A 15,031-nucleotide genomic window follows, 5' to 3' on the forward strand; every position below is an offset into this window, starting at 1 on the left:
TAGATGAGTATAAATGACTCATTTTCAAATACACATTTCAATATCTATTGTTTATGTAGTTTAATTCATCTACATACATGAAACGCGTCGTTCTTCTGGCCACTGACTTTGCGCACCGTACTAGGCTGCGGCCAATACATTAAAGAGCTGAGATAATTAACAGACATCTGTGTGAAAAGATAATTATATTAGGGGAAAAACGCTTATGGTGTATATATGCACAGGCACTAATACAGGTGTTGATGGATACATCTAAGCTACATATGTGTATTGTGTGTCTGTCTCTTTCTATCTCCTCCGGCTCCTTTCTTTCTTTCTCTCTCTCTATTTATGTATATTTAGGTATATATATATACATATGCATATATGTGTATATAGAAATGTTGATATGTATGATAATATAAAAATATATTATCAAATATAAACGCAGAATTCACACATATACATGCCTATATATGTACATGTATATACAGTATACACAATATATCTATTTACTATACCCAAAAATGTATGAAGTGGATAATACCAAATATAGATACACATAAAACCGACACATATACGACATATAGACAGATGAATATGTATATAGTATGCATATGTAAAAAAAAAAAAGAAAAAGAAAGAAAGAAAGAAAACCACACACAACAAACACAAACACACACCCACACACACACAAAATATATATATATATATATATTAAACAAAGTCCTGTCAATCTCCCACCATTTTTAAATGAAACCCTTTTGTGTTTTAATTTAAAAAAAAACTTTTTTAAAACTTGTTAGAGTTTTTGTAAAAACGCTTTTTTTGTTTTTTTAATTTAGATTTCCCTCTTAAACATAAAAAAAAAGGGATTAGAATAAGAAAATAAATTTTTTTAAAAAATTATACAATTGTAAAAAAATTTTTTATTTTGGGGGGTTTTTTTAAATTAAAGGTTTTTTTATATAGTGTTTTTTGTTATTATTTTATTTTAAAAGGGGGGGGGTTTTTTTTTTTTGGGCTTTGATTACTTCATTAATTAAAAAAAATTTAATTTTTAAGTAAACAAAAATTAAAAATAAAAAAGGGGGAAAAATTTGGGGGGGGGTGAAAAAAGGGAAATTTAAAATTTTCTAGATGGATTGCTTTTTCTAAATTTCATTTATTTTTTTATTATTCATTTAAAAACCCTTTCCTTTTCATTTCCCCGAACCTCAAGGCTCCCCCCAAATACATTGCCCCCTGGGAATTTACGAATTGGGGGTTTTTTTTAAAAAAATCCTTTTTGGATAAAAAAACCAACCGTAATTTTAAAACCCCCCAAAAAATTTTTTTGGTTTTTGGAACGATTTTCGCCTCGGGCGCTTTTCTTTTTTTTTTCCCCCGGGGCCTCCTTTTTCCCCCCCCCTTTTTTTTATTTTTGGTTAAATTTCAAAATTTAATAAAAAAAATTTTAAACCAAAACAATAAAAATTTTTGAAAAATAGACCGAATTAACAAAACCATATCGTTAGTCTAAGAAAAAAAAAACCCCAAAAAATATGTATAAATTTTCCCAAAATATTCCTAAATCAAATAAAATAAAGGGAAAAAAAAAAAAAAAAAAAAAATTTTATAAATTTATTTTAAAAAAAAAAAAAAAAAAAAAAAAAAAAAAAAAAAAAAAAAAAAATTTTTTAAATAAAAAAAATTTAAAAATTTTTTAAATTTTTAAAATTTTGAACATCAAAAAAAATTTTTTTTCCCAAAATAAACAACCGTTAAAGCAAATTTTTGGTTACAATTAATGAAAAAAAATAGGGTTCAAATTTTTAAAAAAAAAAGGGGGGGGTTTTTTTTTAAGTAAAGTATTTTAGAAATTTTAAAAGAACTAACCCTTTGGGGGCCAAATTTTGGGGGTTTTTTTGGGTACTTCTGTCTTGCTTGTTTAATAATTAGAAATAAATTTTCCCAAATTACCCCCTTTTTTTTCCCTCCTTTTTAGATTTTTAGGAAATACAATGAATTTTTGGAAATTAAAAGTTGAATATTATAATAGAAATATATTCAAATTACCCAAATTTTTAAAAATAATCCTATATACTGACGTTTCGCCCCCCCCAAAAACTATTTTTTCCCCTATTAGAGGGGAAAACCAATATGTTAAAAAAAATAGTATTTGGGAAAAATTATTTATTTTTTAAAAAAAAAAGAAAAAAAGAAAAAAAAGATAAAAAAAAAAAAAAAAAGGTTTTTCCCCCCTTTTTAAATTTTTTTTTTTTTTTTTTTATTTTTTAAAAGATATAAAAAAAAATTTTTAAAAAAAGTAAATAAAAATTTTTAAAAAAAAGACAATTTTTTTACATCATACCCCGTAATGAATAAACATAACCTATCAAATTTTTTGGTACAAAAAATTTTGAAATTTTTCAATAAGTCGGGGCCAATTTTCCTAAAGCAATAAATTTTGGCAAATTGGGAAAAAAAAAAAAAAAAAAAAAGAAGAAGGAGAGATTTTACATCAACTAAAAAAACCTAAATTAAAATCAAAATAAAAAATAAAGTTAATTAATTGTTGTTTGGTGAAAATGAAATGCAAAATTTCCCAGGTGACGGTTGGTTACAAAATTCCCAAATTTTTAATTTTTTAAACAAGGTTCCAAAAAAACGATTTCATTTTTGGGAAATAGGATATGAATTTTGGTCCCCTGTCCTAAATTCAATAATGATGGGCCCAATTCAAATTTTTTTAACTTGGCATGCATTTCTATTAATTTTAGAGTTTATTCTCAAAATTTTCAATTTTTGTTCCCATTTTTTTTTTAAAACTTTTTAAAAAAATTTTGTTTTTTATTAAAAATTTTTTTAAATAAATCTTTTTGGTCTTATTCCTCGTTTGGGTTGTTTCCCCCACAAAGCCTTTCCCTAGGGTGTTCCTCTATAGTCTTGTTTTTGTAGGAAACTTACAAAATATGTATTCTTTCCTTTTTTAAGTTTAGTTTACTTTTCTTAACCTTTTTTTTTTCCCCTTTGGGAAGAAATAATCCCCCCCCCCCGAGAAATTTTTTCCCAAGGGTAGGAGATTGGGGCTTTTTTTTGGGAAGCCCCCAATGGATCATTTTTAACTGCCCCCCCGAGGGTCAATCTACTATTTTGGAGGCGAAGGGTTTTCGGGGCCCCCCCCGGGGGGGGGCCCTCTTCCCATGGGGCCCGGTCCTCGTGTAAGGTCCAAAATCCCCCAAAATAAACCGTTTAAAAATTTTTTTAAGCAAATTCTCTCAAAAAAACACCTTTTTGTAAAACCACAATAAATTTCAAAATAAAATCCTATTGCTTTTAATTTTTGTAAACTCCAAATCGCGCAAAAAATTGGGGGGGGGGTTGCCCTTTTTTTTAAAAATCAAATTTAAAATGCTTTCAAAGCCAGTTTGCAAAATTTCATTTTGCACAAAATTTTAAAAAAATTTTCTAAAGCCGTCATTCCCAAACTTTATCCAGTTCTACCCCCCCCTTTTTAAAAAAAAAATTTTTAAAAGGGGGGGGAATCTTGGAAACCGGGGGAATTTTTAAAAAAAAAAAACAAAAAAAATACCTTTTTTAAAAAAAAAAAATATAATAAAAAATTAATAAATTAATTTATATAAAAATTTTTAAACCAATCTACAAATACATTTTTTTTAAAATTTTTAATTTTTATTTTTAAATAATTTTTTTATATTATTTTTTGGTTTTTTTTTTTGGTTTGTGGTATAAATAGGTCATAATTTTTAATTTTGGGGTTTGTGGGTTAATTAAAACAAACCCCTTTTTTTTTTCCCCCCCCCCCCCTAACCCCTTTTTACTTTTTTAAAGTTTTGGGGGTGTTTGTAACTTCTTTATTTGCTTATTAAATTAATAAAAAAAAAATTTTTTTGTAAGTAAAAAGATTTTTAAAAACCCAAAAACAAAAAAAAATTGAGAACTAAATAAAATAAATAAATGATATAATTAAAATAATGTAAAAATTTTTTTAAAATAAATTTAATTTTGGTTTTGTGTTTTCTTAATAATAAGTCTTTTTTGGGATGTGGAGTTGGTAATCCCAAAAAGAGCTTTTTAAAAAACCCTCTTTAAAAAATTATAATTGGGTATTTGGGGTTTTTGGGTTGGGGTTTGATTACATTTAATACATTTTAATTGTTTCCCGGAAATTTCTTTTCTTTTTTTTTGGGGGGGGTTTTTTTATTTCCCCCCCCTTTTTTTTTTTTATTAATTTTATAATATTTTTTTAAATGAATTTTAAAAAATTTAATTTTTGTTATTATTATTTTACAAATAAACGCGTTCCCATCATCCAATTATTTTCATGTTTCGAAACAAATCTTTTATTAAAAATTTGTTAAGGGTAATAAAATATTACCAAAAAAATAACGAAAATTTTTGAGAAAAATTTTTAAATTATTTTTTAAAAAAAAAAAAAAAAAAAAAGGGGGCCCCCCCCCAAAAAAAAAAACCAAACCAATATATTTTATATAAAATTTTAATTTATTATATATTTTTTTTTTTTTTTGGGAAGTTTTTCCACACAAAAAAAAAATTGGGACAATTTTCCCAAAAAAATCCATACAAATTTGGGGGAAAAAAAAAAAGGGGGGGGGGGGGTTTTTTTTGTTTTAAAAACCCCATTATGTAAAAAAAAAAGAGAAAACAAAAAAACCCGCCAAAACAACACTATATATTTGAAACTTTAAAAAATAATTTGGGTGGGTTTTTGTTCTTTTATTAGGGGAAAAATGGGGATGCCATTTTTTACCAAAAGTCATAATAAAAAAAAAACCCTAAATTTTCTAAATCCAATACTGAAGAATAAATTTTAATAATCTAATTTTAATAATAAATTTTTCCCCCTTTATTAGACTAATGGTTACCCCCCAAAATTTTTAACTTTGGAAACGGACCAATAAAAAATTCTTTCCTCTTTTGGGGGTTTTTGGATCGTCTTTCCCGCCCATAAATTTAAATTTAAATGGGGGCCCAATGGGTCGAAGAGTTTAAATTTTTGATGTATGAAGTTTTTTTTTAATTTTTTTGAAAATTTTTTAATTTTAATTCCCCTCAAACTTTTACTGTCTCTTTTGAATCAAACCCTTCGGCTTTTGGGGGTTTTGTTTTGGAGGGGCCCCTTTCATTTTTCCTAGGATGGTCGGTTTTTGGGAAATTTTCCCTTTCAACTTCTTATTTTTGGTTTTAAAAAAATCAAATTTTTTTTAATCCTTTTCAATAGAAACTGTGGGGGATCTCTCCCCGGTCGGGTTCCGTTGGCGGAAGGAGGAACTCCTGGTTTCCCAAAAGGGAACCCCCTGGGGATGAATACCCTTACAGGTGCAGTTTCCCCACCCGTGCAAGGGTACACACTCCCAACCGGTCTGGCAGGGGAGTCAGGGGACTGTTCCCGGATAGGAGTCCCGGGGGCCCTTCCCCCCCCCCAAACCCCCTGGATCCCAAGGCCCGCTTTTTAATCCAACTCTACCTCACTCCCGAAATAACTCATGACCATAATTTTTTAATAAAACTACTTTGAGCCTTTTTTTAAAAAAATCCCGAACCCTGAAAAACCGGGCCCCTTTTTAATTACCACAAATTTTTTTTCATAAAAAATTTAAATCTTTCGAAAAATTTTTTCATAAAAAATTTTTCCCGTTTTTTAAATTTTTTTTTAAAAACTTTTTTGTCAAACTTGTTCCAACATTCATTTTCATTTCTAAAAAAGAAAATTTTTTTAATGGGGGTAACCTTGGAAAACATTTTGGGGGATTTTATAAAAAAAAATTTTAAAAAAAATAAAAAAGAAGCAATCTGACTATAAATGGTTTTAATGTTAAATTTTGGGGTTGTCTTTTTATTAAACAAATTCAATTTTTTGATTGGTGCTTTGATTTTTTAGGAATAAGTTTTAAAAATAAGGAAAGTATGCAAAAAAAAAAGGTTTTTTTTCCCCCCTTTCTCACACACTATATATTTTTTTGTTTGTTCTTTTTAAAAAAATAAAAATCGTTAATAAATTTTTAAAATGGAAATTAAAAGTAAAAAAAAAAGAGTTTTTTTTTAAAAAATTAAAAAAAAGGTCATTTTAAAATTTTTTATTTTAATTTTTTTAGTTTTCATTTTTAACAAAAAGGGGTTTTTGGGGGGGTTGGGGAAAAAAAAAGAGTGAAATTAAAACATATGTTAAAATAATTTAAAATATTTATGGTTTTGCAACACTAATTTGGGTCTTTTAAACTATTTTTTGGGTTTTTGGGTTTTTCCTTTTTCCCCCCTTTTTGGGTTTTTTAAAATAAAAAAAAAATATTTTAAAAAGTTTGAATTTTTGGAAAAAGTTGTTATTATCAAACATAAGGTTTTCCCCTATACTGCCTTTAACTGCTTGTTCTCAAAAAAATATCTATTTGTATAAAAATGTTAAAGGGTTTAATAAAATAAAAAATAAAGGGCATAAAAATTAAAAAAATTTTTTTATTTTTAAATAAAATTAAAATATTTTTTTTTAAAAAATTTATTTTGAATTTAAAATATGAAAAAAAAAAAAGATACAACCAAAAATTTTAAATTTATAATTCCCCAAATATAAAAATATTTTAAAATAAAAAGGTTATGTTTTTGGGTTTGGAAAAATTTTAAAAAAAACAAAAGTTTTAAAATTTTATTTTTCAAAAAAACCCCCCTTTTTTTTTCAACCCAATGTTTTTTTGGCCAACCTTCCCAAAAGAACCAGACCGGAAAAGATCAAAAAATTAATTAAAACGTTTTTTTAAAATAAACTGGTCAAAGGGTTGACCCATTTTTTTCTAAGTCAGATTAAAAACAGAAAATAAAAAAAAAAAAAAAAAACCAAACGAACAGAATGTTAAATTTTTTCAAAAGCCCCATATAAATAAACAAAAAATGGTGCAAAAGAAAACCCCCAAACCCTTGAACTTTGATTTTAAAATTTTTAAAAAAAATCGGAAATTTTCTTGCTGGCAATTTAATGGTGGGGTTATTTATGGGGTTTTTTTTTCCCCCGTACAATTACCTTGAATATGGCGCCAATAAGGTGAGGGTTTTTAAGTTCCCCTTTTTTCTTTTCTTAAATTTAAGATTTTTCGTTATTTCTTTTTTTTTCTTCCCTATGACATGTTTTCAAATGATTTTTCAAGGAATTTTTTTTTTTAAAAAATCTTTTCCAAAATTTTTTAGTTTTATTTTTTTTTTTTTTTCCCCAAAAAGCCCTTTCTTTTCTTTCCTCGGTTGGTTTTTTTTTTTTTTAATTTTTTTTTTATTTTTTTATAATTTTTTTTAAGGGTTTAAATTTTAAAAAATTTAAATAAAAAAAAAATTTTTAAAACTTTTTTCCCGCCCAAGGGGGGAAAAATAACTTAAACTTTTCCAGTATGGGGGGGGGGTTGGGGGGTTTTCCAGGGAGTCCCTGGGGGGAGAGTGGGGCCTTCCGGAGTTCCCGAAGGCCGCCTCGAGGGTGATTTTGGGCGGCGAGAGGGATACGGGGCCCCAAAGGGGGGCCCCCCTTTTCCCGGAGCCGAGGATTCCCGGGGGTCCGTCCCCCAGGGCCCCTCCTGGCCCCCCCAAAATTCAACCCCCAATTTTTTAACCAAACTTTTAATAAAAAACCAAAATTTTTAAAAAGATTTTTTTTAAGAATTTTAAAAAATTTTTTTTTTTTACTTTTTTTAAAAAAAAAAACAAAAACAAAAAAAAAATCCAAAAAGAAGACTCCCGGGTCTAAACTTTTTTTCCAAATATATATATATATATATATATTATATATATATATAATTTTTATTTATTTTTTTTTTATTATTTTTTTTTTTTAAAAAACTTCTATGTGAAAAATTTTTTTAATGTTCAATATTTTTTAAAAAATTATTTTAAACCCCAATCTGACGCACACATTTCCGGGCCCCAACTTCATTTCTTGTTTTTGATTAAAATGGTTTTCAACGACGGTTGTGGCCCCGAGAAAAAAGTTTTGGGGGAAATTTTTGGAAAAAGGAAAAAAAAAAATTAACCATTACAAACAGTGCAATGATAAAATAATAGTTTTTTGGTTAATAGAATTGAAAAAACCCCCTTTCGCTTCAAAACGTGTACGTATACACATTTTATATTATTTTTTATAAATTTAAAAAATATTTTTATTTTTGGTGAAAGTATTTAAAATTATATTAATTTTTTTTAAAAAATTTTATATAAAATTATTTTAAAATATTTTTATAAAAAAATATATAATATATATTAAAAAATAGGGGTAAAAAAAAAAAAAAAAAAAAAAAATAAAAAAAACCCCCAAAAACCCTTCCACTGAAAAAAAAAAAAATTTTAAAATTTTTATATATTAATAAAGTTTAAAATAATATTATTAAAAAGAAAAAAAATTTTTTTTTTAAAAATTTTTTAAAAGGAAATGCAAATACCAGTGGCTTAAAAAAACCCGAAAAAATTTTCTGTAAATTTTTCCGTGAATTAAAAAATGGGCTTTGTAAAAAAGGGAATGTGGATGGCTGTTTGAGGTGCAAGAAAAATGAAAGGGGAAAAAAAATTAAAGGAAATGTTTCCAAATTTTTTTTTTTGCCCCCCCCAGGTTCTTTTTTTTAGTTTTTCTCCTTTTTATTTTTAAAACTTTGTTTAAATTTTTTTCTTTTTTTTTTTAAAAACCCGCGTCCCCCCCTTTGGTTCCCCCGGGGGTTTTGGGTGGCCGCTTTAAAAGGCCCCCAAATGGGGCGAAAAAAAAAAGGGGAAATAGCGAAATAGGGGGACAATACGGTTTTAGCTTTGGAATTTTTAAATTCCGGATAACCCCCCCCCTTTTTTTTTTTTTTAAATCAAACAAAAGGGAAAAATTTTTGGATTTTTTAAAATTTAAATTTTATTTAAATTTTAAAAAAACAAAATTTTTTTAAAAGTAATAATATTAAAAATTTAAAATTTAAAAAATTTAAATTTTAAAAAATTTAAAAAAGGGGGCGTTAAAAAAATTCAAAGAGCCCCAGGGGCCCTTTTATATATTTAAAAAGGGTTCCCCCTGAAAAACCCCCGCTGACGTTTTAAAAGGTTCTTAAAAAACTGAAAAAAATTTAAAAAATTTTTATAAATTTTTAATTTAAAATTTAAAAATTTTTTTAAAAAATTTTTCCCCCCCCCCTTATTTCCCCTCCCCAAACCCATTTCCGACACTGTGTTTTTTTTTATAAAAACCCTTTGAATAAATACATTTGAAATCCTCGGGACAGAAGGTCCAATTTTAAGCGCCAGGGGGGTAATTTTTTTTTTTTTCTGGACAATTTTTTTTTAACAAGCTTTCGAAAAATTTTTTCCAAAACCCCCCGTAAAAGGGTTTTTTAAAACCGACTTTTTTTAACACCGGGGGTTGCGATTTTTCCCCGGTTTTAAAAAAAACCTGGGGAAAAAATTGTAATTCCAAAAAAAACAGAACCCGCAAAATTTTAAAATTTTGTTTACAGGTTTCAAAAAATGAGTTTTGGGCCTGGGCCTTAAATTTGCTTTCTAAACCCCTAAAAAAGGGGGAAACGCGGAATTTTTGGGGGTTAAAATAAGGGGGGGGGTTTTCCCCAATTCAACTTGTGGGGTCCAGGAGGGAAAAAATTTTGTCCCGACTTACACTCTTTTTAGGAAAATTCTGTCCTCAGGTCTTCCAAAGTCGATTTTAATTTTATTTCAAGGAAAAAACAAAAAACTCCCACCAAATTTAAAGGGCAAACCCCGCTTTTGATCGGGGCCTGGGAATGGGGGTTAGTCTTTTTTTGGGGCATTTTTTAGTTTTTCCCCCTGCCAGTGGGGTTTTTTTTGGGGCAAAAGGGGCCTCATATTTTGGTCCCGGAAAACCCTTTTTGTTTAAAAATTTTAAATTTTAATTTTTTTTTCCCTTTGGCTTTAAAAAAAAAAAACCCCTTTTTTTCAAACTTTTTTTCCCCCGGGGGCCCCCAAGGGGGCCCCCCAAATAGGTTTTCCCTTGGCGGAAGGGGAACCCGGGGTGGCTTTCCCGGGTCCCCCGAGGTTGACCCCTTTCCCCTCACTTCCCAGGCCGCCCGGGGGGGACGTATACTGGAGGGAGAGGTCGTGGGCCCTCACGAGGGGGGAGGGTCTTTCCCCGGAGCCGGGTCCCCCGAAAATGGTTAAACCACCCCCCTAGGGCCCCAAAGGGGCCAAAACCCCTTTTAAATTTTAATTACCTTAAAAACTGGGGGAATTTGTTCCGTCCTGAATTTTTTTAAAAAATTTGCACCTCTCCCGGATTTTGAAAAATTTGAAAAGGGGGTTTTTAATTTTTAAAATATTTTTCATAAAAAAGTAAACAATAATTTAATGTGCGTGATTTCCTTTAAAAACCCCCGAATTTTTTGGGCAAATCACGGGAAAACCCTCCGCACCCCATTTTGGGAAAAGGGTTTTTTCGCCGGGGGTGTAATGGGCCGAAAATTTCGGGAAAAAAGGTAAGGATAATTACCCCTACGCCCGTGAGAGTTGCGCATGCCAAACACAATTGTAAACCCATAATTTTTTAAAAAAATTACTTTTTTAAAAAAATTTTTTTAAAAAGGGAAAAAGGATTACTTAAAGCAACGATGTTTTTATAAAATTTTATGTTTGGGTTTTTTATTTTAAATTTTTTTTTTTTCAAATAAACCCCCCAAGGGGTTGTTTTGGAAAAATCACGAAAAAAGGGTTTTGAAATTTTTTACAAAACTTTGAAAAAATTGGGTTTCAAAAACAGGGGAAAGCCGGGGGTTTTTTAAGGTGCTGGAAAAAAATTAAAAAAAAAAAGTTTTCCCCCGTTAATGTTTCAGGGGACCTTGTTTTTCTTTGGAAAAAAAAAAATTTTAATTTTAAAAAGACTGTCTTGGGGGTCCCCGCCTGCCTTGGCGGGTTTTTAAAAAAAAAGGGGCCTTTTTTGATTTTTTTTTTTTTAAACTTATGAGCCCCCCTTTTGTGAAAAATTAGAAACCCCAAAAACTATGTTGTCCTTAAAAAAATCATATTATACACAGGGAAAACTCTGAATGGGAAGATCGAGAAAAATTTTTTGGGATATATATTTTTGGGTTTTTGGAATCTAAAGTATTTTTCCATGGGAAATATTTTGGGTTTCCCCCCCTTTTTTTTTAACGGGGCCCTTTTTAAAAAAATTTTTGTATGGCCTTTTTAATTTTAATTTTGGCGTCCCCCCCAAAAATTTTGGGTTGGGGTTTTGGGGGAAATTTTCCCCAAAATTTTTTTGGGGGTTTTAAAAGAAAAAAAAAAAAACGGGGAATTTTTGAATTTCCCTTTGTTATCTATTTTGTATTTTTTTATACCCCCCTTTTGCAATCTTTTTTGTTGGGTTTTGCTTCCCCCAAAGGGATTTTTATATTTTTAAAAATATTTTTTTTTTTTTTGTTTTTTTTTTTTTAATTAAATATTTTTTTTTTTTCAAAGTCATTCCATTAACAGAAAAAAAAAAAATTTTTTTAAAATTTTACACCCGTAAAAAAAGTGGGATCGTCCCCCCCTAAAAATTTTTTTAAACATATTCCTTTATTTAAATCCCTTTAAAATAATATTTAAAAACTCACCCCACCCCCTGAAGGGGGGGTTGTTTCCCGGGGCCCTTTTGGGGTACAAAAAGGGGGGAGGGTTTTTCCCAAAAGCCCGGGGGCCGTTACCCCCCCCAGGCCCTTGGTAAAATTGCTCCAGAATTTTTTGTTTCTTTTTAAAAAAAATTCTTTTAAAAATCTTCTAAACGTATAAAAATTATATTTTTAAACCGATTAGAAAAAAAATTTTTTTCCAAAAATTAGAAACAAAAAAGTTTTTGAATAAACATTATAAAAAATTAACCCCGGGGAATGTATTCAAATTTTTTATAAAATTTTTTCCCTTATTTGATTTGTTCCATACTTGGGCTCGGGAAAGTGTAAGAAAATGCAGTTATGTTTAAAATTTTAATATTATTTGGGTTCCTAATTTCCTATTAAATCTATGAAAAAGTAAAATTTTTATTTCCCCCAAAACCCCACAAAAAACAATATATATTCTTTTTAAAAAATTAACCCAAAAAAATTTAAAAAAAGAAATAAATTTTTTTAAATCCTTTAAAATTTAAAAAAACAGAATTTCCCCAAAAAAAAAAAAAACAAATTTTGATAAAAGGCAAACAAAAACCTTGTTTGTTTTTCCCAAAGGGGTTTAAAAAAAATTTATGCTTCCAAAAAAGCAATTGCAAAATGAATCAGTGAAAGATCCAAACCGGTGTTAAAGATATTGTTATTATCTTTTCTACGTACGTGTCCACATGAGACACGGCGACCCACAAACCAGCGGCTGAGAACCGTTTCTGGGCCGGGGAAATGAATGACAGTGCAAGCAGTTATATAAAGTATCAAATAGAATATATGCATATGATGTATTTAAAACATAGACACATACACATCTAGTGACAGGCTAGCAGACACAGACACATGAGTATTGTGTGTATATCCATATCTTTACGTACAGTCTGTTTCTTTCTATGAATAAAGGTACATACAAACAGAGTCGCATGAATAGTTATATAAAATACACACCACATATATATATTTAATACACACACACATCTATGCATTTGTGCATATGTATTTGCATGTGCGTATTCACAGATGTATATGTAATATGAAATATAAATATACACGCACACACATGCGCGCGCCCTTAATCGTCTATACATGCATATATACATATATACATCACACACACATACTCATATATATATATTTACACAAAGCAAACATTTTACACAATAAATAAAATGTTGTGACAAAATAAACCTGCAGATCTCGTGGTATCCAATGCTTTAAAGGCGCCTCTTTGTCGCTATTTCCTTTGGGTTCACTTTGGTCTTCACGGAAAATAAAAGGACAGCGTTCCTTTTAGAGTAAAACCTTCCTTACCCATAGCAAATCTTTCCTAAACTAACGCAGTTCCTTCTCACCGCGTCCTAAGGCCAGTGTCCCAAATTTACCCAAAGCAGACTTGGAAATAGTACCATGTTATTTATTTTTCATATTGCATATCAAAATGGAATAATGATTTTTATGAATAACACCAAAGCTTGCATTAAAAGTTAACGTATACTTCGTATATTTCCAGATTATTATTTCCCTTTCCTTTAAATCAAATAATGATTACGAATCACTTACAAATGGATTTCAATCTATGGTAAAAGACTCAGGCGAGGAATCTGCTCCCCCGAAGTACGAGTTCCAGTATGGCGTGAAGGACGGATACTCGGGCGTGGACTTTGCCCACGGAGAGTCCCGTGACGAGGATGAGACTCGAGGCTCTTACACGGTGCAGCAGTCCCACCGCCACTGTAAGCACCGAGTGTCAGAGAACCAAACGAGACAGCCATAAAAAGCTGACAGTGACACAATGAAAGGCCCGGGCGAAGCCAGAACTTCGCAAATCTCAAACGAACGAGGGCGAGGCTCAGTTCCCGGAGTCCGAGGAGTCCCAAGAGGCTCCTGCGTACGCCCCACCAAGGCCGTCCTACGGGTACCCACAATAAGCCAAGCATCGCAGCTATTTTATTTAATCTATATCATCTCATCCAGTAAAAACAGCATAAATATATCTAATAACGAATTCATCTTGTACACATATATTATTAATAAAACTTCAAATTATGCAGTTTAGGATTTATTTCAACTAACCTGAGTCTGCAAAGAAACTCTCTGCTTAATACTTCATTATTTACTCACGATATATATATATATATGTATATATATATATATATATATATATAGATATATATTATATAATATATATTTTATATATATATTATATAATATATATTATATGTATATATATATATATTATATATATATATATATATATATATATATATAAAATATAAAATATATATATGTTTTACTTACATACGTATACAGACATATGTTTACTATAAGATAAGTCTAATACTATTTTTACGCAAATATATTTTCCAAAGCACTGTGCAATCGACGCACAGACTCCTGCCGTGTACATACGGTTATTTGAGCAGCCTGCTGGCAAATGATAGTTTGTCACGAAAGATGTGACAAGAAAAATAATTATACCTGCATGTACAATATATATTAAAAAAAATATACGCAGCACATGAAAAAATGAACAATTTATATTGTTTATATATGTATACACACACACGCACATATATACACCATCGCGCACATCATAAAGCAAATGTAATTTCGTTAAGTGTAACAGAGATTACTGAACAGCAGAACAATTAAACGAAGAGATGAAGGAATAAGTGTGTGTGTGTGTACTCACATTTACATATACTGTATATATGTACAGAGTATACACACATGCGTGTTTATATCTGTTTACTGTACGTACATGTAAGAAATGGATAATACCAAATATAAATGCACATAAGTATATGCGCGCGCGCACACACAAACACACACCCATGTATGTATTCATATACAGAATAAAGATAGATCTAACAAAAGACACACATACTCGTTAAAAGGAAAATAGTATCTGAAGATTCTGCTGTGGAAGCGTAAACCTCGGGTCTCCTGTGTCTGAGCCGAAATTTGGATTTCCTGTAAAAGAAAAATACTTTTTTTACTTATTTATTTATTTATTTTTGTATTTAGGTTAACTGCTTTTCTAACTGAAACTCAACCTTTCCTAAATGAACTCAGAACCGTTCGCAACATGTCCGAGATTTAAACGAATCAGATATATCGCATCATTTAACTTTACGGGGATCAGAAGGGTTGGAACGCCAATCTTTATCGGTATTTAAACTAAATGAAACAATAAAGTGATGAAATAAGTAATTACAGTGAACCAAAATAACGCAATAAAATGTTTGAGTTTAATTGCACTACTTATCAATATATTTCAGTAGTAAATGAAAGGTGGTTACTTATCTACGGATGGGATTTATGGCTCCGGATTACTCCTCTATAAGTCCTTGAACTTTGAAATTCAACGTCGCTACCAAAATAATCGAGAATTCGTTGTCTGGCAACTTATATGGAGGGGG

General features: G+C 29.7%; 1 pseudogene; it reads left to right on the plus strand.

Moving 5' to 3' along the window:
- Window positions 1-10,485: 10,485 nt before the first annotated feature.
- On the plus strand, window positions 10,486-13,616 carry LOC119596636 (annotated as a pseudogene).
- Window positions 13,617-15,031: the final 1,415 nt, after the last annotated feature.

This window comes from Penaeus monodon, chromosome 38 (genome assembly GCF_015228065.2).
Source record: "Penaeus monodon isolate SGIC_2016 chromosome 38, NSTDA_Pmon_1, whole genome shotgun sequence".
Taxonomy (NCBI): Eukaryota; Metazoa; Arthropoda; class Malacostraca; order Decapoda; family Penaeidae; genus Penaeus; species Penaeus monodon.